Source organism: Taudactylus pleione, unplaced genomic scaffold (genome assembly GCF_031769625.1).
Source record: "Taudactylus pleione unplaced genomic scaffold, aTauple2 ptg000329l, whole genome shotgun sequence".
Lineage (NCBI taxonomy): Eukaryota > Metazoa > Chordata > Amphibia > Anura > Myobatrachidae > Taudactylus > Taudactylus pleione.
The window spans coordinates 3342787-3369409 of NW_028284730.1; the positions used below are offsets into that span (position 1 = coordinate 3342787).

Genomic DNA, 26623 nt, shown 5'->3' on the forward strand with positions numbered 1-26623 from the left:
TAGCCAGCCCCTTTTTATGAACGAGCGTCCGCAAATAGCGTCCGGCTCTGAATCAGGCCCTCAATTAAGTAGATGCTGGACCAAAGCATCCTTCATTTGTTCTCAACAACTTAATTTGAATTGGCTGCAGAGAGCGGAGTCATTTTCATTTGCAATCTGAAGCCCAGTGATGAAATTTAGTAACATTTGAAATACATTGTGCAGAAGTACTATTGCATAGCGTTGTGTAGTTTTCAATCTGTTACTTGTTGAAAATGTCAGAAAAAAATAAATAAAACGTGCAAATAGTAACATTAACTTTTAGCTCCAACTGTGCATGTGGAATTCAAATTGGTGTCGCATGCCTGTGATAGTTCTATTGTATAGTGTTTGTCACGCATTGGTATGTATTAAACATTGTTTTATCTTACTGTAGTATTTCCCCTGTGTATCTTATGTGGAACATATGTCAATCTATTTTCCATTCTATTTTACATAGTAGCCCCAAATGTTGCATGTATGGTGCTATGGGAAAAATACAGTATAATAACACTTAAATAACTTTTATTATTCCCATTAATAATGTGAACATCTTTTGTGTGTGCGTGTGGAGAGTATAATTAATCCTTTATCTTTCTACGCACTTTAAAGAAAAAAAAAAATACAAACACTCTCTCACACACACACATACAGACACACATACTTTCACACACACATACAGACACACACTTTCACACACACACATACAGACACACACACACGAGCATGGAAAGATTACATTTGCATATGCAGCAGATGGTTGCAGAAGAAGGCAAATGCCTATAGGTAAATATTTAATATATAATATGAATAAAATCTTAATAAGGCACTTTCATATTGGTTGACCTGAGTGCTTCACATTCCAAAATCTGTAATTTCTTGCTCCATTTCCTGAAATAATTAAAAAACAAAGTTAAATGAAACAGATACAGAGCTGTTTGTATAATCATTTATTTTAGCAGCTGTATAATAGGGGATGTAGTCTGCATCCCGGCGTGCAGGATGCCGATGGTCTTAATACCGGCGCCAAAATCCCGACAGGTCGGAATCCCAGCACCAGTATCCCGACCGTCGGCATCTCAAAGGTAAGTATCGGGGTGCAGAGAGAGGGTAGCGGGGTTAGGGTTAGGCACAAGGGGGGGGGGGGTTATGGTTAGGCACCGGGGAGGGAGGGCTAGGATTAGGGTGCAGGGAAGGAGAGGTTAGGTTTAGGCACTAGGGGGGAGGTTAGGTTTAGGCACCGGGTAGGGGGTGTTGGGTTTAGGGTACGGGGAGGTTAGATTTAGGCACTAGAGAGGGAGGGTTAGGGTTAGACACCGCGAAAGGTGGGTTAGGGGAGGGGATAGCAAAATTCTTACCGTTCACTTCTATAGCTGTCGGTATTCTGACTAGCTGCATCCCGACACCTTGGATATCATATCCAACCCGTATAAAAGCTATGATATCACTGTCTAAAAGTGTCACAGAAAGCTCAGAGTAAAGCTTATAGTCATATTTCTCCTGTTTTGTAACAAGTCAAGAACCATCCCAGACTGGGGGCAACAATGGGCCTGATTCAGAGATGTATGCAAACCCGATGGTTTGCACACATCTCCGATTGTTGGGACTGCGCATGTGCAGTACGGATCCTGCGTCCTTGCACACTGTGCCCCCAAGCTGCAGCGTGATTGACATGCTGTGGCTGTGGATGGCCTGCTTTTCAGGGAATGGGGGCACGTCGCTCTCGTTTTCTGGGAGTGCCGGGGGCCAGGGTCTTCCTATGCAGACGTTCTGACCCCGGCTGAGCAGGTACGTTGCCCATTCACAGTAAGCCATTAATGTCTTCAGACACAGCACTCGGATCGCAGAGGCTGATGGGAGGTGTCTTTTCCCTACAGACGCCTCCTGCTGCATTAGAATATTACTTGGACGGCACTGCACAGCTGCTTCCATGCGCCTGTGCAATACCGTCCATCTCAGAATCAGGCCCAGTGTCTGTACTTCAACCACATCCTTTTCATACATTGTCCATTTCTGGTTCCCAGTGTGCTCTCCAGAAGATCCCTGCAGAGCTGCTAGAGTGGAACTGGTGTAACAGGAATAGGAAGTTTTAATCCTATTATTATTACTATTATCCTTTATTTATATGGCGCCACAAAGGTTCCGCAGCGCCTTACACAGTACATAAATGAGCACACAAGAAAAACAGTTAATAGTAATACAAAACAATGCAGGACAAGGACAAGGTTATAAACTCAGCTGCAAAACACAAGCAGCAGGACATGAGCAACCAGGTGTTAGGTGCCGTTGTGGGGAGTTAGGAGTAAATGATACTATAAGTAGGGGGAGGAGAAACACGTGAGGATGAGGGCCCTGCTCGTGAGAGCTTACATTCTAAAGGGGAAGGGCAGACAGACAGGGACGACACAGAGGGGTAGATAGTGAAGAAGGAGCATGGAGCAGTGGGTTAGGATATGTGCTGCGGAATGTGTGTGTATAAGATGACCTGATGTTATGTAAAAATTAAGTCATTCATACATCTATCTCTATGATAGAAAATAGATTGTTTGTGTTATTTACATGAGAGATGTACAAAGTAAAGTAGAAGCACTTTAATTTGTGTGTTACATTTTAGCATCTATATACAGCCTGACAAGAAATGCAGCTATTATGGGACTGTCCCGCCATCCTAATACAGTAGTGACTACTTTAGTTCCAGCTGCTGGGTGCTATGCCATGCTCCTGTGAGTGGGTGCATCTGTGATTATATTTTAACAAAACCAATAAGGTACAAAGACTTCTGCTAGAAGGGTATATAATCCATTTGTTGAATATTAATAACCTCTCAGTTGCAACCAGATAATACACCAAATGCCTCTAAAGTAGAATAAAATGACAAATACAAGAGAACCTGAAAAATCAGGGATAAAAGAAGCTCTTTCTCAGATAGCAGACTGGTGGATACTGACTAATGGCGACTTCCTAAAATGTGTGTATGTGTCCTGGAGCAGGGACGTGCAGGCAGGGGAGGCAGAACCACCCCTGCCAGACTGCAGAGGTTTGACTATAAAACTGATTAGAATAATACAAAGAAGATATTTAGAACTTATAGGGAAAACTCACCAAAATCGCAGCACTTCTTGGAAATACAGGGAGAGAGGAGAGATGAGGCAGTAAGAGCTCAGCCCCACCTCTGGAGCTGGGGGCTGCCAATAAAACACAGAAAAAAACAGCTAATGGAGGCATGCCTCACTGTGAGCTCTGATGGACACCTCTGACAATCAGGTGACTAGTCCAGGAAGTACTCAGGCATCGGAGCTCAGCAGCAGCACTGAGGAGGGAAGGAAATTGGAATATGCAGACAGAAGAAACACACAAAAGGAGAAAAAGGTGAGGACGGTCAGCTGCTAGAAAGAGCTGTGTGTGTGTGGGGAAAATATTTTGTGCTACGGGGGATCTTCAGTGCTAGTGGGAGATATGTGTGAGGGGGGTCTGTGCCAAAGGGAATCTGCATGGGAGGATCTGTGCGAGGGTGGGGGGGGGGGGGTCTGTGCAAATGGGGCAGGTTCCTAAATGTGTGTGTAAATCTGCCTTTGATACTAGCTAGTGCCTCCCCATCCATTGACCTATCTCTGTCCTAGGGAGGGCACCTGCATCATGTTCCTTTGATTGGTGAAGGCGAGCAAGACCTTGAAGCTTCATGTGTAACTGGTTAGCAGAAGGCCAGACATTTACATTTGAAGGCCCCACAGAGTCCAACTATTTGGATGACAGACCAGAATGATAACAGAAATGTATGCACTATAATATATGCACTAGTCTGCTCTTATGGTAATGTGGACAGGAAAGCTTCAAAAATGGCAAAACACAGGAAGCTACAAAGAGCAGACAAATGAGTGTGTGGGAGGGAAAAGAAAATGGAGGCAACTGCTGGAGAACAAACTGGAGGCCAGCTGCCGCATTATCTGATGCACCAGAAAAGATTAGCTGAATGGAGGTAGCAACCAGCTCTGAACTTTAGTGTTGACCAAAGTTGATGAGATGGATTTTAACAAAATTATAATTTGTTTCCCTAACCTTTCATTCTTCAGTATTTTCACCCTCTCATTACCATGATAATTTTAATATTCTGACAATCCTCCTTTAATTCCATAGTCTACATAAGTAAATCCCCAATATATAAAAATATTGAGGACCCCCCCCCACACTACTCTCACAAAAAAACCTGCTGACCCTCATTTCATGCACTGTCTCACTGCACTGCCTTCTAAAGCCCCTTAGTGGGTCTCACTTGTAGTTAAAACCTCAACTCTAGTGTGCCATTGTTCTTATACCCCAAAGTTGTTTATGTGAACTTCAAATACAGATTTTGTTCCCTATATTGCACACGTTTGGGATAAAGTTGTATTATGATAAGCTGTAGATACGGATACAGGAATTACATTGATCTTGTACATTAACTGATTAAGGAACATACAGTCAGGTGCATAAATATTGGGACCTTGACAGAATTTTCATATTTTGGCCTCTATTCACCACCACAATGGCTTTGAAATGAAACAAACAAGATGTGCTTTAACTGCAGACTTTCAGATTTAATTTGAGGGTAATTACATCTAAATCACGTGAACGGTGTAGCAATTAAAACTGTTTCTATATGTGCCTCCCACTTTTTAAGGGGCCAAAAGTAATGGGACTATCAACTGAAAAGCTATTTCATGGACAGGTGTGGGCTATTCCCTCATTATTTCATTATCAATTAAGCAGGTAAAAGGTCTGGAGTTGATTCTAGGTGTGACATTTGTATATGGAATCAGTTGCTATCGACTCTCAATATGAGATCCAAAGAGCTGTCACTATCTGTGAAGCAAGCCATCATTACGCTGAAAATCAAAACAAACCCATCAGAGAGATAGCAAAAACATTAGGTGTGGCCAAATCAACTGTTTGGAACATTCTTAAAAAGAAAGAACGCAACGGAGAGCTCAGCAACACCAAAAGACCCGGAAGACCACGGAAAACAACTGTGGTGGAGGACAGAAGAATTATTTCCCTGGTGAAGAAAAACCCCTTCACAACAGTTGGCCAAATAAAGAAAACTCTCCAGGAGGTAGGTGTATATGTGTCAAAGTCAACAATCAAGAGAAGACTTCACAAGAGTGAATATAGAGGGTTCACCACAAGATGTAAACCATTGGTGAGCCACAAAAACAGGAAGACCAGATTAGAGTTTGCCAAACAACATCTAAAAAAGCCGTTACAGTTCTGGAACAACATCCTATGGACAGATGAGACAAAGATCAACTTGTACCAGAGTGATGGGAAGAGAAGAGTATGGAGAAGGAAAGGAACTGCTCATGATCCAAAACATACCACCTCATCAGTGAAGCATGGTGGTGGTAGTGTCATGGCGTGGGCATGTATGTCTGCCAATGGAACTGGTTCCCTTGTATTTATTGATGATGTGACTGCTGACAAAAGCAGCAGAGTGAATTCTGAAGTGTTTCGGGCAATATATGCTCATATTCAGTCAAATGCTTAAGAACTCATTGGACGGCGCTTCACAGTGCAGATGGACAATGACCCGAAGCATACTGCAAAAGCAACCAAAGAGTTTTTTAAGGCTAAAAAGTGGAATGTTATGCAATGGCCAAGTCAATCCCCTGACCTGAATCTGATTGAGCATGCATTTCACTTGATGAAGACAAAACTGAAGGGAAAATGCCCCAAGAACAAGCAGGAACTGAAGACATTTGCAGTAGAGGCCTGGCAGAGCATAACCAGGGATGAAACCAAGTGTCTGGTGATGTCTATGTGTGCCAGACTTCAGGCTGTAATTGCCTGCAAAGGATTTGCAACAAAGTATTAAAAAGTGAAAGTTAGATTTAGGATTGTTTAGTTTGTCCCATTACTTTTGGCCCCTTAAAAAGTGGGAGGCACATATAGAAACCGTCGTAATTCCTACACCGTTCACCTGATTTGGATGTAATTACCCTCAAATTAAATCTGAAAGTCTGCAGTTAAAGCACATCTTGTTTTTTCATTTCAAAGCTATTGTGGTGGTGAATAGAGGCCAAAATATGAAAATTCTTTCAATGTCCCAATATTTATGCACCTGACTGTATATATCAAAAGAAATTTGCAGGATAGCCCCCGAAAACAGCAGTTGTCTGGGAATATTCCCAAAGTTCAAGCATCCCCAGAATGTATCTGCAGGAACTGCACCAGATATCAGATGTATTAAAAATTATGGGATGTGATAAAGATTCCCCTAAACATTGCATTTACAACAAGGACATAGAAAGAGACAGTGACAAGTCATTGGCAGGATGACCAATATAATTTCTGTATAAATCCTACACTGCAGAAGCTTACCCCAAATTGTCACGCTAGGATATTTCATAAGCATAGAGAAATGCTGCACACTACCGAGCTTCCTACAAACCCGAACCATCATTACTTACCTTCTTTTCTATAGTTATGTAATGTATGCATTAAATACTTCTGGTTGACCAATGGCAAAAAAAAAAAGCTTTGAGAACAATAGCTCCAATTAGTCTAGAGTCTGAAGTGGTTATTGTAAAAAAAATAAAAAACTCAAAAATATAATAGTAATAATAAAAAAACACCCATCACTCACGCACCATAGAGACTTACGTGTAGCAACAGAGTTTTGTCATTGTCCTTACGATGTTGGTAAATGGCATGGCTCAGCAGAGCTTATAGTTTTTCAATTTGTACCATAGTAAATCCTCTACTTTGATCTACAACTTTGTACAAGAGAACCTGGAAAAAAAAAATCTAAGTTAGGAAAACAAAAGCTAAAATTGTGCTAGATGTGCTGGTAACCTGGGCCAAGGCAGTGCCGGAGCTCATAGCATTACGTACATTTGTATATTGTAAAACAAACCTGAACTCAAATTCACAGAGGGCCTGATTCAGCAAGGAACGCACGTGTGCGCACGCATTCACCCGGCGCTGCGAGAATATGCTAATGTATGCATACGCACCGCAATCGCAGCAGAATAAGCAGGCGCCCAGCACTACATCATACCACCCACTTCCCTTAACTTGCGTCATCTATACCTGGCTAGACAGCGGAAACATCGAGAACCATCGATTAGTGGTTGACCTGACCCTCCCGCAGACTTTGCTACATCTCCTTCCTGCAGTGAGGGCTCAGGCTACGTAGGGTCTTGCAATGCCTGATTTATGCACGCCTCTGCAATGGCATCGAAACACACTGAGACGCCTGCGTTCGCACGATCACACCTCATCACCACCCACAAACGGTACTTCCTGTCAATCACTGGGTGGTAGGCCTGTGTGCTGTCTGCGATCGCATTCCCCTTCGCAGTGCCTATTTCGCACACGTGCACTGCGTCTTGTACGCATGCGTATATTGCAAACATCGTCCGACTGCGTGCGAGCGCAGCATTGCGTTCCTTGCTGAATCAGGCCCAAAGTTCATAGGCTGCATACACACAACAATATGTGGCACTGCCCTTATTTTGTCTATTGGTGTAATAGTTCTCCCCAAATATTTTGGGGCTGAACACCTCGCCCTTGGTGTTTTTGCATTGCAATAATGGTACCTGATGAAATGAGGCATATCCATAACCACACAGTTTAGTAAGGGAAGCAAAGCAGTCTGCTGTCTATTATTATTATTATTATCCTTTATTTATCTGGCGCCACAAAGGTTCCGCAGCGCCTTACACAGTACATAAATGAGTACACAAGAATACAATATATAATAGTAATATAATATAATAGTAATACAAAACAATGTAGGACAAGGACATGGATTATACACATTGCTGCATAACACAAGCAGCAGGACATGAGCAACCAGGTGTTAGGTACCGTTGTGGGGAGTTAGGAGTAAGAGAACGGAATTAAGTGGGTGATGCACAGTTGTACACTAATAGTATTGCATCTCTGAACTCAGCAGTGATGCTAACATATGCTAATGCTGCAGGAGGCATGTGAATAGACGCCACCTGCCAGCTTCTATGAGGCGCAGCCATCGGATCATCTGTGAAAACATCGCCCATCTGAGTAACCCTCCGGTTAGGCAGGAGAGCCGGTGTTGTGACTCTGCTGGGGCCAGTGAAGCTGCGTTGGAAGACGCAACCACTGGCCTCGGCACACCTTAAAAATGGGTCTGAGGCATCCTGTTTTCAAAAACAATTTCCAGCGCCGCCCCCAAATGGGCGCAGCTTGTCAATCATGCTGCGGCCTAGGGGGTACTGCGACCGCCATCGCAGTCAGTGATCGACACATGCGCAGTACAGATCCTGCGCATCCGATCTTTAAACACTGGGCTTGTACGCACACCATCGGAAATGAATGAATGAAAATAAGCACAGTTTTGTATGTCTTCTCTTGTCCCAGGAAGTATATAGTGGCAGCTAGAAACATAGGACCTCATTCAGAGCCGCTCGCAAAATGCGAGTGCTCGCTCTGAATGAGGGTGGCCGCTTCTTCTTTAAAAGCCGGCCTCCTGGCTGCTCGCTAAGCTGTGGGTGACCAGGTGATGGTCGCGATGGTCGTGATGGTCGAGACCATCGCGACCATCAGGGCTTGCGACGAGACCCTTGGGTCGGGTCTCGTCTCCCGCAAGCCCCAGGTAGTTTCCTGCTCTAACAGAGCTGGAAACTCCCTACTGACATCACTGGTGATGTCAGTAGGGCCGCCTACAAACAGCAGGCGTTCCTTCAGGAACGCCTCCGTCTGTCCGGCCACCCCCCCGCCTACAAAACGGGGCGAGCTGTCGATCGACAGCCGCCCCTTTTGTAGCAATCCCCGGAGCGAGTGAATTTGTCACTCGCTCCGGGACTTGCGCACGCGCACTGCGGCCACTGCGTGTGCGCAGGACCTCGCCATCGACCCGCTTGCGAGAGCATAGGTGCTTGCGAGCAGGTCTGAATGAGGTCCACAGTGTTGGGTGGCAGCATAACAGCTTGGGAGCGCGCTATGCCCATGTGAATGATTACAAGTACAGATGATATGGTCGTACAGGCGTTGAAAGATGACCACATTGAAGTACAATGTATTTTATCCATTAAACCATCTGCTTTTGTAGCCAAGCAGTTGTCAGGCTGGCTGGTAATGCAGTTTTTTTGTAGTATAAAGCAGACAAAACCGGTAGTGATACCATCGTCAGACAGTGTAGCCATTTCTACTTTTTCTTGACCCTGTCTACACTATGGACCTGATTCAGACCCGCTCGCTAAGGCACGATCGCTTGCTCTGAGCGATTTTCTCCCATCTGCGCATGCGTATAATTTGCAGTGCGCGTGCGCAAGCCATTCACGATCTGATTTTGGTAGCTCGTAAGCCACTATCAGGTCGCTACTTTGAGTGACAGTGCCGCTTGTGGATGGTAACAGGGGAAGGTGCTTGTAAACGGGGGAGTGGATGTGCGAACGCAGGCGTGTCTGGCCGCCAAAACGGTGTTTAAAGGGCGTGCATAATTAGCAAAGTAGCGTCATTGTACACTTCACCTGCATGTATTTCAGCCAGCGCTGATTGCTGTGCTTGCGGCAGGCTAAGGCAACCCCAAGGGCTGCGAGCAGCTCCGATGGCTCACGATGGTCTCGATTAAACCTTCATTTCCCGGAGATGACGTGTGTTGCGAGTGGCAAGGGGGCGTCTTCAGACATTTGCGATCGCACTTTGATGTAGCTCGCTAAAACATAGTGGGCATCCTTACGCGACACAGTGTGAGCGCTTCATTTAAATATCTGGTCCCTTTTTGCCAGCGAGCGATCGCATCTTGTGAGAGTGTCTGAATGAGCTGCTATGTACAGAGCTTCGTTGTACCAAAATTGTCACCACTTCCAGGTGCAATAGGTTAAAAAAAACATCATAGGGCTGCGTACAAAAATCTGCGAGTACGGGGCAAGACCAGGGCCGGTTCTCCCATTACGCATGGTACGCAGCTGCGTAAGGCGCCACATAGTGAAGGGCGCCTCAGCTGCGTACCATGCGGGACGCGGGCAGACTGTGTCTCTGTGACACAGCTGCACCACGTGTGTAGCGCTGACCGGACGAGTTTGGTCAGCGCTACACAGCACAAACACACAGCCGCCGGCGCCGGCAGCTGTGTGTTTGCTTTAGCAGCTGATGAGAGTCAGACAGACTCTCTGCTCCCACTGCCAGAGCCGGACATCTTCCAGCTCCTGCAGTGGGTAATGGGAGTGAAGCGTCACTCCCATGACGCGTCACTCCCATAATGCAAAGCGGCGGACGGAGGAGCTGATCTCGGCGGCGGGACCAGGAGCAGGAGCGGGTGTCAGGTAAGTGTTTTTTTTTTATTTTTTATTATGTCTCTACTGCGGGGGGAGGTTGATTACTACTGGGGGCACTACAAGGGGGCTACTACTGGGGGCACTACAAGGGGGGGCTACTACTGGGGGCCCTACAAGGGGGGGGCTACTGGGAGCACTACAGGGGGGGAATACTACTGGGGGCACTACAAGGGGGGGAATACTACTGAGGGCACTACAAGGGGAGGGAATACTACTGAGGGCACTACAAGGGGGCTACTACTGGGGGCACTACAAGAGGGGGGACTATTACTAGGGGCACTATATAATGGGCACTGCATAGGGGGGTACCACTACTGGGGGCACTGTATGGGGGGGGAGTACTACTGGGGCACTATATAAGGGGCTTACTACTGGGGGCACAAGGGGCACTGGCACTGGGGGGACCACTACCGGGGGCACTGTAAAAGGGGCACTGCATAGGGGGGGGGGCGCCAAAAAAATACTCACTTACCAAAAAATTTGGGCTAGGGCCGGCCCTGGGCAAGACCAGGGTGCGAAGGAGGAAGGGGGCGATTTTACGGTGCCAATGATTCAACCCCTACATGGGAACTTACTTACTATGTTCCTATAAGGGTATGCCAAATAAATGTCTGCACACAGGAAACCTTATACTACTTGTCTTAAGCTGCTGGTGATGAATATGGGAGGCTGCTGCTGCTGGCTCTGTTAGTGTGTCCATGATGCTCTTCTCACTGCAGAGATGCTCCTGCGTCGCTTGCATTCGCAGTGCACACACATCTAATGACAACAGGAAGTAGGATCAGCCATGTGACCTAATATGTTTGATCCTGTAAAGCAGGAGTTCCCATCTCTAGAACAGAAGCATCACTGCAATCTTCATTTCAGCACTATATAGGCGCTAGGTGTGAGTGATGGATCAGTACCTCATTTTCATTGTGCTTTTATTATATAGATCTTTGCAGGAACACCAGGATCTGCACTGACTACTTAGTTGTTATTTTCAGCTCCTCATCCTGTATTAGTGGCTGAGGATGCGATCAGAAATCTCTGGCAGTTTCAGGTTCCCATATAATGGCATGATCTGCTCTGCTCTGCTCTGCTGCCCACAACGTATGCCCAAAAACCAATGATTGGAGTATTTGGCAAACAAAAAACAGAAATACCAATCTAATCCTCTAAAACAGCAGACCCCCATAAATAATGTTTATTACCCATAATACCAGTAAGATGGAGTCATTGGTATGTAGGATGGAGTCACTGACATTTTGGATGGAGTCATTGGTATGTAGGATGTGTTGGGAATGTGTGTGCAGTTTTGAGGATAAGCAGAATACTGTACACGCTAGCGGTTAATTGTGTAGGCCATGACCACTCAGGTAGCTTAACCAGGCTCTGCAGTTTATTTATAGAAAGTGAATGTGCAGCCTTACTCACTGTTTATATATATATATATATATATATATCTCCAGCAATGGAGTAGAGCCAGTAGCGGAGCAGGGGTGCAAAGAGCTGACCAGCCGGTGACTCCTCTCACCAGTAACGGTGCAGGGTATGGAACAGTGTATGTACTGTGGTAATGTCGCGGATCTCTGGAGCTACTGTAGGAGGAGAACATCTGTCCTTCACCATGTTGCTCATTGATAGCAGCAAGATGGCACTGTGCATGTGCAGATACACTGCCGCCCATCTTGGTTAGGGAACGAAGTATTCAGAGGAGCCATTTTGTTGGAGACAGCACAGTAGCGCATTTGCTACTAACAGGATGGAGTCATTGGTATGTAGGATGGAGTCATTGGTATGTAGGATGGAGTCATTGGTATGCAGAATAGAACAACAGAGGCAAATTAAATTAGCTGTGAACTTCTGAAAGAACCTTGCTGACTACTAATACTACGAGGGTTATCTTGTATTTGCAGTCAGAACATAGAGGTGTGAGCAAAAGAACAAGCAAGGATTTCCTCCCGTAATACCCCAATATACGTAGCCACATGACACTTGTGCGTAATCTAATCTGCCCCATATACTTAAACCACACATTAGGCCTAATTCAGAGTTGTGCGGTATGGCACAGCCGCTGCCACTTTGTACGCAGAAAATGTGCAATAATATGATAATGCAGCAGGAGGCGTCATGTGTAGATACACCTCCTGCCGGCTTCTGTGATCCGCAGCTGCGGCCGAAGATGCAGCATCGGTTCATTTGTGCGAATATCAGTCATCTCAGTAACCTCCAGGAGAACGGCTGCTTTCTCATCGCACAGCCATAGCCACAGAGGCCACTTTTATACAGAGTTGAGAAAAATACACTGCTCACTGGTGACGCAGGCTGGCCGATGTTTTCACGCAGCTGAAGCCAGTGAAGCACGGCCAGAAAATGGGGCGACGCTCCCCAGTTTTCTGGGACACAGCCTGTTGCCGCCCCCGCTCCGTCCCCAAACAGCAGCAGCGTCCAGGGCAGTGCATGCATAGATATCCAAATATCACAGTTGTACGTAAACCATCAGATTTATCTACAACTGGGCATCAGACCCATTGTTAGCCCATCTACTATTGAATGCATCAATATCTTATCAGTGCAAAGCTTAATGTCGGGTACATCCTAGACAATATGACATATCGGGAACGTCGTCTAGTGTGTACCCTCAATGTCACTGACGATGCGCGCTCCCGCACGTCACCAGCGACATCCCCGACCTACAAGCTGGTCTGACTGGCGACATCATTAACTAGGGCCTTGCTGCCAAATGCAGCATGGCTGGCCCCCGCCGTTGCTGCCGGCATCGGCAAGTGTGTATGCACTTGCCGATGCCAGCACTCCGCCGGGTCCCGTCGCTTACGAGATCGGTACACACTAAACATCGTCTAGTATGTACCGGCCTTTAGACTAGAAACGTGACAACTTTCATGCAATGTTGATAAATCCAATACAGTATATTCTATTCATACATTCATTGCGCACAGACCAAATAAGCACAGAACAAGTGTCTTCTCTGCTTCTTCTTATGGATTATTCTGCCAAACATAAAATGAGCTACAAAGCAAAGGCCATACCATTTACCTCGCCGTGATCATGTGGCAATAGGTGCATCTGTGCTGGGAAGGAATCTCTCTATGTACTTAGCTAAACATTCAGTCTAATTTACTTACCATTCTTTGCTTCCAGGGATGACTCATCCATGTCACATTCACATTCCTCCTCATTGTCATCTGTATTATCCGCCAAAGCGGAGAGAACTTTCTTCTTTTTACCAATGCCATGTGAAATCCAGCAACATTTTTCCGGATATTTTCTCTTTGTTATTTTTGCAAGGTCAAAAATATATAAATACTTTTAGGATTGAACCAAGAACTGAACAAATAGGACCTGTATTTTGTATATTACAAGTAAGCTGCTTTTTGAAAAACTTTGTGACAAGTGGTGGTTCCATTAAACTGAAGTACCATAAATTAAGTGATGCAGTAACTATACAGGCGAAATATGACAGAGAACTGGTTTTAACTGACATCCTATAAAGGCTGGGTTACAGCTGTGTTTAGTTCTCTGGCAAAATTTTGCAGAGTCGGCCTATATTTTTAAAGCGGCAAGCATTTAAAAGGCAACACTGACCTGGTTTTGAATTTCAAATGATTGCCGCTTTAAAAATATGGGCAGAACTTTTCTTTCAGGATATTATAAATGGGGCAATAAACCTAGGAAATTGTTAGCTTGCATGCTCCGAGCGCTTGGTGAAAGAAACAACGGGCCATTAGTGACTACCTTGTTAGAGTAGTGTTCCCTAGGTTTAATGAGTATGATTGTGTGGAGTTGGAGAGGCCTTTTACTATGCTTGAATTGGAGGAGGCTATCAAATCTTCTTCTGGGAAGAGCCGTGGCCCAGATGGTTTTACCATCATCTACTACAAGGTCTTTAAAGATAAACTACTTCCTCCAAACAGTCCCCTTTCTCTAGCCAGTCTCTGGAGACCCACATCACAATGATCCCTAAAGAAGGCAAGGACCACTCCCTGTGTCCCATCTCCCTTCTTGCGAATAAATTTAAAGTTTTCTCCTGTCGCTCATACATAGTGATCAGGTTGGATTTGTTGTTGGTCATGAGGCTCAGGACAATACATTTAAGATCCCGGCAATTTTATTGTCCACTGATACCGGGAAGGTGTTTGATCAGATCGACTGGGGTTTCATGGCCGGTGTGTCGAGACGTGGGACTGGGTCCTGTTTTCTTTCAACACATCCTCTCCTTCTACTGTTCCCCATGAGCCAAGATTAGAGTCAATAGTTCCCTCTCTAGCTCCTTTGCTATTAATAATGGCAATCGACAGGGCTGCCCGCTATCACCCTTGATCTTTATTCTTTGTATGGAGGCCTTGGCGTGGTCTATTAGATTTTTTAACTCCTATGTGCTGGTCCCTCGTCCCCTTCTCATACTATTTCTTTGATATATAACTTTCTCTCAGAGAAAGCGAGCCTCTGTCTTCCACACTTTACCAAAACATGGAATCTGAAGCTGGATGAAGAGGTGAGGGAGGCCAACTGGGTTAACATATCTCGTTTGGCACATGCTTGCTCTCCTAGGAGTAAATTTACTAAGAATCGGGTTGGTCGAGTTTTTTGTTTTTAAATCTCGATTTGCATCGCCGAAACTCGGGTGTGTTTTTTTTTTTTGGTTCTGCAAATTTACTAAGAAGCGAGTTTAGGTGAAAGTCAGTTTTCCGATGGTGAAGCAAATCGAGATTTCTCTCCCGAGTTACAAGTGAAGATGAGATTTCTCACCCGAGATTGCAGTGTTTTCTCTCACTGGAAATCTCTCCCGAGTTAGCAGCCTGCACATATCAGTGAGATACGTGCTGGCTGCTTATGTTGTAATTGTTAAAAAATAGGTTTTTTTTTAATTAAAAATGACGTGAGGCCCCCCAAAAAACTCTAACCAGCCCCGGACTAGGCAGCCTGTCCTGGTCCCTAAAATTACATGGTTCAAAATGAATAGGGTACCCCCATAAATTAGGTACCAGCACCAGGCAGGTGGGACAGGGCTGGTTTTAAATATAGGGGTAAAAATTTTGCATAGGGGTACCCCTATATTTCAAACCAGCCCTGGACCCTTTCTAGCGGGGGGCTGATGCCACAGCCAGGGGAGCCCTTTCACCGGGCCCCCCAGCCGCAGCATCAGTCCTGACCGCTAGTCAGCCCAGGCCAGGGATCCCTGGGGAGTTGAGTACCCCTCCAATCAAGGGGTAACCCTCTCCAGGGCACCCCTGGCCTAGGCTGATAGCCCGGGGCTATCCCCGCCACCCCTGGGCGGTGGGTGGCGGGTTGATAGTATCGGTGTTGTGTAAAAATAGAAAAATAAACATTGTCCTTACAGTCGAACAGCAAGCCTCCCCCACATGCTGGTACTTGGAGAACCACAAGTACCAGCATGCAGGGCATTAAGGGCCTGCTTGGACCTGTAGTTCACCTGTAAAGAAATTAGTAAAAAAACACTACACACACTGTGAAATAAAAGTTTTATTACACACATACATACACAGACTTACCTGCTGCCAGATGTTCGCATCCACTTGTTAACGTAAAGTATCCGAGGGACAAACCTGAAAGAAAAAGCCATCACTCACCATTATGTCCCCGCGATGTTCTCCGCAGATATCCAATTCTGTGGGCGGAGACACTGTAACAGCATGTATCACCATACTGTAACAGTGTTGCTAATGATTTCAGTCTCCCGTCCGACAGCCAATCAGCGGCGGCTTCCATTAGCGGCCGCTCATTGGCTGGGACCCACGTGGACTTAGCCAATGAGCGGCTCCTCCACGTGGGTCCCAGCCAATGAGTGGCCGCTAATGGAAGCCGACGCTAATTTACGGGGGTACCCTATTAATTTTGTACCCCGTAATTTTAGGGTCCAGGACAGGCTGCCTAGTCCGGGGCTGGTTAGTGTTTTTTGGGGGGCCTCACGTCATTTTTTACAAAAAAACCCCAAAACAAAACAGCATCTTTCTGCAAAACCCGCTGGATCAGGAGGTGAGTGTTTAAAACTTCAATTTTCTGGCGAGTTTGCAGGAATCCCACCCGAGATTCTAATCTCGATTCTTGGTAAATTTGCGGACTGTATTTCTGACATGTTAAAAAGTACCGATGTTTGCTGAAGGCGAGGTAAGGTGAGATTTAAAACTCGGGTGAGAAAACAGGTGCGAGAACCAAAAACCCGCCCGAGTTTGCTTTTAGTAAATTTGCGAGATGAAAAACATGCCTAAAAACAGGCGAGAATGCAATCTCGACCAAACTCGATTCTTAGTAAATTTACCCCCTAGTGTTGGTGTTCGGGAGACCCTGTACAAGTTAATATCCCGTTGGAATAGGTGTCCAGATGCCTTCCTTAAGATGGGGATTTGGCGGTGCTCAAACTCCCCTGGCAACCCGTTTCACATATGGTGGCAATGCTCTTATCTGTTTTGGTCGGAAGTCCTTAAATCCGCAATCATTATAGGAGAACCGGTTATTTCTGATCAGTTGTTCTGGCTGTTTCACCTGTCCCCCGCCCCTATCTCAAGATATAAAAATCCCTATTGTGCCATTTGAATAATGCTGCTAAGTCAGTTTTCCCGGTAAGGTGGCTTTCCTCCAACGGTTAGAGACTGGTTCACTACAATGGATTTCTATATGGAAATGGAAGATATTTTGAATTCTGCGGAAGGTAACTATGCAGCTTTTAGAGACACATGGTGGATGGACTTCAAGGACTCGAAAACCGTTAAGGATATTGTTACATCTCATTCCTCCTAAAGCTCCAGGTCCGGGTGTGGGCGTTGCAGCCAAGGAGAGTCTGTCTGACTCTCATTGGCTGCTAAAACAAACACACCGCCGCCTGCGGTGGTGTGTTTGTTTTACTGTGTAGTGCGGACCGCACTCACTGTGGTCCGCACTACACTAAATGAAACGGACATGAGCCCCAGCCGACCTCCCCCTAGCCACTGCCGGCAAACCCCCGTTTTCTGGAACGCAGCCTGCCGCCACCTCCAAACGCCATTAGAATGTCAGTTATGCTGCGACTTTAATGGGACTGTGGCTGACGCTGCTGCGCATGCACAGATCTGCAAACATCGGAGATGTACGTAAATATAGAATGTACGTACATCTCTGAATTAGGCTGTAAATTAGTATCGCTGGTATTAAGAGACATTGCAGATAGAGCCTGATGCAGAGATGTACGTTAATGCCACAGGTGCTGCGAATTTGTACGCGGACGCTGTACAAAGATATATGCAAATCTCACACAGCCCCTCCCTGTCAATTTGCGAATAAAGCTGGTGAGGGATCTTTGGATTCCGCTCCGGCAGTTGTACTGTGAGACCATGTGCAGCACAAACATATCTTTGCCGCTGTGATAAGCAAATAGTGAAAGAGCTTTTCATGGAGGAAATCCATCACCGTGGCTGGTATGATGTTAATGATAAAGAGGAACATTAACATATCCGCTATTACTGCATTTAATGGCGATAATAGATTTCAATTAGCATGGCACTGACCTTAATAAATAGGCCCCTACGTGTATGCTGTTAGCGTGAGTGAGAAATGCCAGTCAGTAAATGCTTATGTTTCTATTACCTCAGAGAGCAGATCAGAATAATCCACATCCACATGTTGCTAACAGAACTATTGGAGTAAAAGATGGAATGCTCCTCAGCAGCGTGCCGAATGCCGCCTTCAGGGTGTAGCTAACGGTTTCCCACCACAACTTCATATGTGGAATATATAGAATGCTTGGAGCAGTTCTTTTTGCTTCACGAAAAAGCTGCATAGAAGGGCAGGTTACAGAATCAATCAGCTGTGTAAACGTTAAAGCACTCTCCATTCAGCTTCACTTCTATTTTATGTATTGGTATTTGTTCATATGGCTCCTCTGTACCTCACAGCTGCCTCCTCTATGCACCAGCTTCTCCCACTGTACTTACTACACTGCCGACTAATCTACATGTTAGTAGGTCACCGTTTGTTTCAGACTTTTGTGAGGTAATTATTACGCCCCGTCTCACAATGCAGGAATGTAAATGACTGCTTGCATTTGTTATATTTGGGGTGCTGGTACAAAGGTTCCACTAAAGCCCTGACTGGTGAATGGCTGACAGCAAAGTGATGGCTACCACTATCACTTTGCTTCCGCGTTTGGACCAGCGAGTGTACTGCACATGTGCGGCCGTCAGCCTGTTCAAGTGTCAGTGGGGGCCGACGGAGGGGCATCTGAAGGATCCCATCAAGTACTGACAACAACCTGTGGGTTGGGGGATTTGTATACAGTTCCCCGAAATCCAGAAGAGTAAGCGGGGTGAATGTCATTTATATACTTCACATATATTATTCAGCACTTTAGAGAGACTATTTAGTAATTTATATCAGTCCCTGCCCTAAACACCAGACAGTTAGGGCCTTTGTCAGAAATCGAACATGTACTAAGCCTTGGAGAGTGATAAAGTACCAACCAATCAGCTCCTAACTGCCATTTTAAAGGCTGTGTTTGAAAAGTGTCAGTTAGTGTCGGGATGTACTAACCTTGCGGCATACATCCCGCCAGTCACCGAATCCCTGCTGATCGCATATGCACCAACATATGCGATCCGTACAGCGAAGAACAGCTCTTCCGATAAGAGCTGTCCTTTGCGATCAGCTCTGCGCCGTGGACATCCGGTTTTATGACCCAAGAGTCCATCTGCTCATGTGCAGAGTGATGCGGCGGCCGCAGGGCATGCTGGGATCCCTCATACCAGCACGATGCGGTAGAAGCCCATAGGCTTCTAAAGGGTAATGCAGAGCCGGCCCTAACCAATTTGATGCCCTAGGCAAGATTTTGGCTGATGCCCCCTAGCACATCCGCTAGTTCTGCCTTTGACCCACCACCCCTCTCCCAGCACATCACCCATCACTCAGCAGCACTGATCACAGCAGCAGCCAGCAACACCCATAAGCCAGCACCCATAGCAATCCTCACCAACAGAGCTGTAATTAGACATTTTCGTGTCCTGTAACAGCAAAAGCATTGGTGCCCCCATATTTTAAATAGGGACAGCGTGTGCCTAAGGGGCATGGCCACACAATAGTACCCCCAATTCAAATTACGCCACACAGTACTGCAACCTTATTCACCTTACATCACAGGATAGTGTCCCTTATTCACGTTACGTCACACAGTAGTGTCCCTTATTCACGTTACGTCACACAGCAGTGTCCCTTATTCACGTTACGTCACACAGTAGTGTCCCTTATTCACGTTATGTCACACAGTGGTGTCCGTTATTCACGTTACGTCACAAAGTAGTGTCCCTTATTCACGTTACGTCACACAGTAGTGTCCCTTATTCACGTTACGTCACACAGTAGTGTCCCTTATTCACATTACACGACATGTAGTGTCTCTTATTCAAGTTACGCCATACAGTACTACCCCTTTACCTTATACATGTTATGCCTCACAGAAGTGCCCCTTTTTCACATTATGTCACACAGTGGTGTCCGTTATTCACACCACACCGTACTGCTCCTTATTTACATTACAACACACAGTAGTACCCTTAGTACACATTATGACAAACAGTAGTGCACCTTGTACACATAATGCCACACAATAGTAGCGCCCCTTATACATATAATGCAGAAATGCCACATAGTAATGCCACTTTCACATGCCACACATTAGTAATGCCACACAGTAATGGCGCTTACATTATATGCCACACATTAGTAATGCCCTTATACACATAATGCCACACAGAAATGCCCCTTGCACATTAAGTCATACATTATTACACCCCAACCTCCCCACACCCCCAGCACAGCACTCTTCCGGCAAATAAAACTGTGACCTTGTCACGTCTCGTTCAATCAATTAATATAAGCTTTATAAAACGAACTGCTCCAACAGCAAGTTCTGCAACCTGCTAAAAATATGTGATGAGGAAAAGTGTGGTACACACAACAAATACATTTATTATATACACCACAAAATATATAAAACAAATGATAAAAATGGGTGCAATATTCTGCTCAGGCTAAATCCACATGTGGAATGCAAAAATGTCTAAAACCCTAATAGAGGGTACAAACTGTAGCAAGAATAAAATAGGACATACTGGGTTTGAATACAAGACTCCTTTACAGTCCCTGTGTCCACACAGTATATGTTGAAACTCATATTAAAAAGACAATGCCTGAATGGGCAATATTACTCACTGTAAGTGATCAGCACAGCAGTAAGCCATGATCCCGCGCCTGGGGGAGTCCCTTTAGATGCAGAGGGAGATCTCAAACTCCATCTCTGTTAGCGCTATAGGTCTCACCACCGCGGCTCTCCTCAGTCTTCCTTCAGCAAGCGGCGACGTAACCGGCTTACCCACTGGCTTTGCTGCTACCTACGCTGATACACTACACTGGGCTGCTCTATCCCTCTGGGGTCCAGAGGTGTCTTCTCTTCGGCCTGCAGTCTCCAGAAACCTTTTCACTGAGGGGAGGGGGAGGAATCCTCCGCGTTTTGATAGTCCGCGGAGGAGTCCTCACCTCACGAGTGTTTCAGCAGTGCCATTGCTTCCATAGCGCTGCCTGCTGGCTTTATGAGCTGCCTGCCGCCCTGCCGGCGCCATCTGCCCATCCCACCACGGTCCCATCGCTGCTCACCTTAAGCTGAGTAGTCCCTAGGCATGGAATGCTTGCCCCTAGGCTTTCCAAGTGCCCTAGGCATTTGCCTAATTTGCCTATACCTAGGGCCGGCTCTGGGGTAACGCTAGCAAAAGCTGGCGTTAGACTTTGCGTCGGAGACCCAGCGGCCACCCAATAATACATATGGAAGGTGCGGTAAAACCCCGAAAACTGGGGTTTTATCGCATTTTCCATTTAGTACATCCTGGCCAGGAGCTGATTGGTTGGTACTTTATCTCTCTCCACATTATCACTCTCCAAGACGTAGTCACCTCACTACACCGCCATGCTGCCCATTTATATGACCACATGTAGCTGGTACTCTATCTATCTATCTATCTATCTATCTATCTATCTATCTATCTATCTATCTATCTATCTGTCTATCTATCACACAGAGATTCAACACCTAACAGCCCCATGCAAGCCCAATTTTAAATGTCCTATTTGTTTTATGGCAGTTCTACTTCAGCTATGTAAACTTTATTTGAACCATGATCTGCAATAATCAGTATTATTGTATGCATCATCCATTTTACCTGTTCACAGGTTTCTTCTGGTGAAGTTCCACTAACACCATACATAGCAGCCAAATCTAGTGTGTACACCGGGAACTCCTACTAAGCATGTATGACTGCTGGTGCCAAGTGTGTTCCCTGGCCTAGGCCAGGTCTCCCAGACAGTAAGGGTCTGGGTCTATAGGATGTCGGCTGGCGATTTGCGTTCCTGGACAAAGCAATAGTAGCATTTAGAGTATGGAAATCGTAGCGTAAAGAGGTCTGAGATTATACAAATATAGTTGTCAGCTCATAAAATAATCATAGCGTTACTGAGTTCTTAAACTCATATGTAACTGTAATTCCCTTCTCGTGTATACATAGGACGTGAGACCAGCAGTGTTTATTCCATACTAGCAGAAATGACCGGGTTGTTGTTCATGTGAAAATGTTACTGAAGGATTAAATGGTAATGTGGAGTAAGTTCATTAGTGCTATTGTGCTCTGTAGTGTATTATCAGAATGTGACTGTGGACCTAATGCAGAGTTGTACGCTATTCCGAAGTATTCGCAGTTGAGCGATTATCATCTGTCTGCACATGCATCTGCGTCACACTGCGTGTTCATCATGGTACATTCGTAGTCACTCGCAGCGAGTATTCACTCTCAGTGTGGTTGACAGTCAGGGAGCATTTGGTAGAGGTAACGGGGAGTGGCGGCAATGAACGCAGGCATGTCACAGACGCTTCAAGTGCATGTCACATCCTGTGCCTGTCATCCCGTACGCAAGAAATATGGCTCTGGCATCTCGGTTCCTGCGGCCATTCAGCGAGACTAGAGAGTCACTCAGAACTGCATCAGTGGAATGATCCTTGACCGATGCTGCGTCTTTGTACGCAGATGCTTGGCTTTGCAAAGCTGCCGGTGGGCAGCACAATGCATCTCTCGGCGTCAGCGACATCTGCAGCGGCAGCATTAGCGTACAGACCCAGTGTACGTGTTTGTGTATTCCTGGAAAGGAGTGGTCATGTCCATAGACGTCTATTAGGCCTCCCCCTCTCCTTCATATTGCCAGTCGCATTGCATAGTTTACAAATTATCAATAAAGACCGGTTGTCACCTGAAAATCACTGTGCTCCAATGTCTCAGCCATTTACCAATCACAGGCATTAGTGCAAAACCCAGAATGTCACCGGCATTCACAATGAAAACATTCGTCTCTCTGATTTATAAATTAGACGTCAGTCGTCAGATTTAAGTTTGCGCTGCCAAAACAAATACATTTTGGTGTGTAAAAATAATCTTTAAAGGCGATAATTCAGCTTACACACAAAGGGGAAGAAATGGGCGTCTTTCTTTCTGTTTGCTGGGTGGGAGATTAGGGAAGATTCTGCTTTCATACATAGAAGGTCCTTCAACATCCTAAATAGCATGTCTTCATCCAACAGATAACTTGGGCCTACTGAAGGTTGAGACAAGGGAAAGTAACCAATTACCCACAATGTAGCTTTGGAAGTTGGAATTTATTTAAAAACATTGACAGTGTTTGTGAACTTCATTATCATAGATAATTTACAAAGCACCACAAGAGTCCGCAGCGCTGAACAATAGAATAAAACTATATTTAAAGACACACCGATTTAATGTCCGCTCCACAATACCCTACAGACAAAACATAAGTTGCAGAATAAATTAAACAGGTATGGTTTAAGGATAGACACTTTGGGGCTGATTCTCATTTGGGACCAGAGCAAAAAGTAACTTTGTATATGGGGCAAGCCAACACATAGGGGTCTATTCATCATCGTGGGCCATATGGCCCCCAGTGATGCAGTATCTACTTCGCCACGGGGATACTTAAATATTCACCTCGTGTGGGGGGATACTTATCACTGGAGCAATTCATCATTGCACCTGTGCGGGGACAGCTGCTCTGACATGCAGCTGTTCCCACAATCAGTAACACTTACCTGTTCCTGAGGTCACGCATGCGCAAAGCCGCTGTGGAGGTGGTTGAGGGATCTCCATGGATCCCTCTACACAGGACCGACTCTAGGGGTGTTCGACCTAAGCGGTCGAACAGGGGCGCCACTCGTAGAGGGTGCATCCTTCCCCAGCATCCTGATTTCAGCAGGTACAGTACAGTACTGTCCCACTGTTCCACCCGTGGGCCGAAGTGGCCCGCGGGTGGTCAAATCGGGGGGTTGGGGACCTCCACTGCCACAGCTGTGCGATGATGCCGGGACCCCGGAATCTGAATGAAAGCATCCATTCAGTGCCGTGAGAGGGCTGGGGGAAGCCCAGCTAGTGAGGCTCCCCCCAGCCTGACGGAATTTGGGATAACGTCACGTAAGGAGGCGTGGCCTATGGTAATTAGGCCACGTCCCCAATTCCGGTCGCCGCTCGCAATAAGGAGGGCAGAGCACTCAGCCGGCACAGGGCGCTATTAGCCCTGGAGCTGGCCCTGCCTCTACACATCCCCGGAACTGCTTTTTAATAGGAAGGAGCGGGGTTCCAACAACAAGCGCCATCTGAAGATGGCGTTTGTTGTCGCAAGCAAACTCCGAAAACTTTTAGTTTTCAGAGTTTGCCGAATATCAGGTGGTCCTATCGGACCTGTGACGATGAATGGCCCGTTAACTTAAATATGCGGAAACTAGTGTTTGCGCATGTGGATCGGGCCATTAAGGGATGATAAATAGACCTCATATCCCCTCCCTGCTCTTGGTATGTCAGGATTCAATAACCTGGTAACCAATGCTTACTGATTGTAATACTCACCCACACACGCTGCAGCCAATTCCTGCAGAAACACCTCCGATGGCTTCGGATTCCATTACTTTGTGTGGATTTTAAATATTTCCAATCTTGCCTAGCAATAAACCAAATATATATGATAATAAAATTCAAACGACATATGAATGACACTAAATTCCAAATACCTTTGACCAATTTATACTGCGAGGACTCTGGGATTTTATGTGAGATGGAAGCCACTTATTACATAGAAGATAAAGAAAAGGAAAAAATAGAAAGGGAACACCAAGATAAATAAACTTATAGGAGGAGGCTGGGTTGATTTTTTGTGAATAAAAACCAATAAGGTGCTACCAATGGGGTGTCTGTATAAAAGTGTGAGAGTCAGTGTCACTATATAGAGAAACAATGTAACAAGGTGAACATCACACAATTGCCTCCAAGCTAGTGAAGCATTAAATAGCTAAACATGGATGAGATAAAATGAACATATTTAATTTATATATTCCATGAGTAATAAAAAACATGACATAAAATGACAGCATATTAATAGGCCTAAGAGTTAAGAACATATACTGTAGATAGTAAATAGCCCGTCCTTAGCTTCCGAGATCACTTGGCAATACTGAGATGCATGGATCTGTGGTCAGTGTATGACCATTTAAATAAACAAGAAATGTCCAGAATGAACAGGAATGTTACAAGTTCTGTGTAGATAAATCAGGGTCCTTAATCAGCAAAGAAGTCCAACGCACTATAGAGCACGGTGCAGGCAGCTGCAAGTCCCAAATGGGGAAATAGGGTCCAAAAGTAAACACCACCAATGTTCTTAGTGTGAGGAGGGTTGCTGGCTTGTTGGCAGGGATGTGCAGTCATGGTAGGCAGGGGCTTCCTCTGTCATACTCCCTCCCCTATCATCAGAGCCGTAGCTAGACATTTTGGTGCCAGAATTTGCATCGGTGCCCCCCCCTTCATGTTGTAAACAGGGACAGTGCGCGTTACAGGCCCGTGTCCAAAAAAAGGGTGTGGCCACACTATACTACCTCCCAATTCACATTACGAGACATAGTAGTTCCCCTTATTCACATTACACTACATAGTAGTGTCCCTTATACCAGGGATGAAACTAGGATATCTGTCACCCGGTGCAAGGCAGCAATTTTGCGCCCCCCCCCCCTTCACATACCTGGATTTTGTCCTTGCTCCTCCATAAGGCAGTGCACTACTCAGACGTCCCTAGTATAGTGACTTACATTATTCCACACACCATAATGCCCATTACACATTATGCCACACACTGTAATGCCTATTACCAAAGTGCCACTTCCATATTTGCCATATTATACCCCACAGTAAGGCTTCTAATTACTTTAAAATTACCTGCATGTTGTCAGGGGTTACATGCTTGTTGCCGTGGGGTTACATGCTCATTGCCAGGAGGTTTCATGCTTGTTGCCAGGGGGTTTAATATCGTTGCCAGGGGTTACATGCTCGTTGCCAGGGGGTTTATGCTCATTGCCAGGGGGTTTATGCTCATTGCCAGGGGTTACATGCTCGTTGCCAGGGGTTACATGCTCGTTGCCATGGGGTTTATGCTCGTTGCCATGGGGTTTAATGCTCGTTGCCAGGGGGGTTTCATGCTCATTGCCAGGATTGTTTATGCTCGTTGCCAGGGGATTTCACGGGAGAATATGCAGCTTTCAGCATCTTCTCCCAGCAGCGTCAGCGTTCCCGGTGTCGGAGACGCTGTGTGCATTGCGCTGGTCTAACAGACACTAGAGGTCCAGTAGGACCTCTAGCATCTGTCTCCTCCTAGGCGGCGGCCATTTTTGAATGGCCGTTTTCAGCAGAGTCTGCTGATAACGGCCATCCAAAAATGGCCGGCGCCAAGGAGGAGACAGACACTAGAGGGCCATTAAGGACCTCTAGCATTTGTCTCCTCTTTGGCGGTGGCCATTTTTGGATGGCCATTTTCTGAATCTGCAGCCCCCAAGCCACCTAGAGTCAGCTTTTTTTACCCCCTGCAATCCGGCACCCGGTGCACGTGCACCTCTAGCCCCCCTTAGTTGCGGCCCTGCTTATACAGGTTAGTAATGCCCCTTACACATTATGCCCACACAGTAGTAGTGCCCCTTACAGATTATGCCACACAGTAGTAATGCTCCTTACATATTATGCCCACAGTAGTGCTCCTTACACATTATGCCCACAGTAGTGATGCCCCTTACACATTATGCCCACACAGTAAAATTCCCCCCTCCCCCTTACACATTATGCCCACACAGTAAAATTCCCCCTTACACATTATGCCCACACAGTAAATATCCCCCCTCCCCCTTACACATTAGGCCAAACAGTAACCCCCCCTCCCCTTACACATTAGGCCAAACAGTA

At 45.9% G+C, this 26623-nt stretch overlaps 1 pseudogene; it reads right to left on the reverse strand.

The window, feature by feature from the left end:
* Positions 1–850: 850 nt before the first annotated feature.
* Positions 851–26623, reverse strand: part of LOC148509248 (ATPase family AAA domain-containing protein 2-like) — a 44382-nt pseudogene continuing 18609 nt past the window's right edge.